The sequence below is a fragment of the Crinia signifera genome, chromosome 5, assembly GCF_055691185.1.
Source record: "Crinia signifera chromosome 5, ASM5569118v1, whole genome shotgun sequence".
In the NCBI taxonomy this organism is placed as follows: domain Eukaryota; kingdom Metazoa; phylum Chordata; class Amphibia; order Anura; family Myobatrachidae; genus Crinia; species Crinia signifera.
In genome coordinates, this window is record NC_139221.1 from 43,051,246 (window position 1) to 43,052,764 (window position 1,519).

Here is a 1,519-nt window from a genome sequence, read left to right on the forward strand (position 1 = left end):
CTGAGTAAACGGGGGCGTGCAGCGTATATGGCTGTCAATTTTGACTCTGCTGCCCTCAAGTCACATGACCCATACAGAAGCAGAGAGGAGTCCACCACTGCTGCTGTTGAGTACTGTGTAATTGCAATGTGAAACCAAGCCTCGCTAGTCCATACTTGCCGACTTCCCATCTCCCCTTTGCGGGAGACCAGGGAGAGGGCAGCTAATTAGGGGGCGTGGGAGCTCTCAAATGTAACTTGGATAGCCCCGCCCATGGCCCCGCCCCATTTACAGCGCACAAATGGGCGGAGCTATCCAAATTATATTTGGAGAGCGTACCGGTGCATTAGCTTTGAAGGAACCCTATTAAAAAAAAAAACACAGTGGGGAGCAGAGGGAGAGAAGCACGAAGCAGCTAGCCGCTATCTTACCATCTCATCTGCGGCGCTGCCTTATGCTGCTTGTGCCGCTCCCGCTCCCATGGCTGCCCTGCCCCTGTAGCCACTGCCAACAGACAGCCGCGACGTATGCCCCTGCACTTGCACAGTCACTTTATTTTTTACCAGGCAGGCTAAAAAGCCCGGAGGATCCCACACTTTCCCGGGAGACCGGAAGGAAGGATCAAAAAAATGCGCGAGGGTCGGCAACCCTGCACTAGTCACAGAACAAACAGAAGTGCAAGGAGGTAAAATGAATCTTGGTTCATTCACACCCTAGTAGACCAGCCCTCTATATAACTGAAGCTTTAATTAATACAAACCATGCAGCAGATGGATCGTGAGTACAGTGTGTGTTCAAAAACCACCAAGGACTGCCAGGGAGTTGAAGGGAAAATTGGACACAATCAAAAACCTTTACTTCGGTCTGTACACAATTTGCAGATTACATTGTTCCTAAATAACTTATTGGTTATGGACCGCCAATGCAGCGCACTCCTACAAGTCCCCCAGGGCACCACGCCACACAGTTTGGGAACCTCTGCCCTAGTGCATAACTTTTGCCTTACATTAGGCCCATATTCGGGTTGACCTGCAAAGCATGCATCTAAACTCTGCCTGCATCTCGCTCGTTTCCCTGCACGCATGCGAATGGATGTTTAGCATAAAACATCCATTCGCAGCCTTGCATGTGGGGGCAAAATCATTCGATGGTCGCCGACCATTGAATGATTTTGCAAGCACTCGCAGATCTAAGACATGCCTCTGGTGTCTTAGATCTCCTTGCACCCTGTATGGGACGTGCGCGGGCAGCAGACTTCCACCCGCGTCACCAGTGCATTTCCATGGGAACACCCATAGGCGCGACCATGGCCCGGCGCCCCACGCCCCCACCAGCACTGTTGTGCGCGAGCAGCCGGAGAACAATCAATTTGCCGTGCACACTCACACAATGCGGCTGCACAATTTTTATGTGCATGCGCTAAATATCTCGCCCCTCTCTCGCAGGGGAGCGATTAAACTAGAATAAGGCCCAATGTTTCAATGGCTGAAGATGAATTAGCATTACGTTGTCAATATCGTAGAAATGAAGACACGAAAAG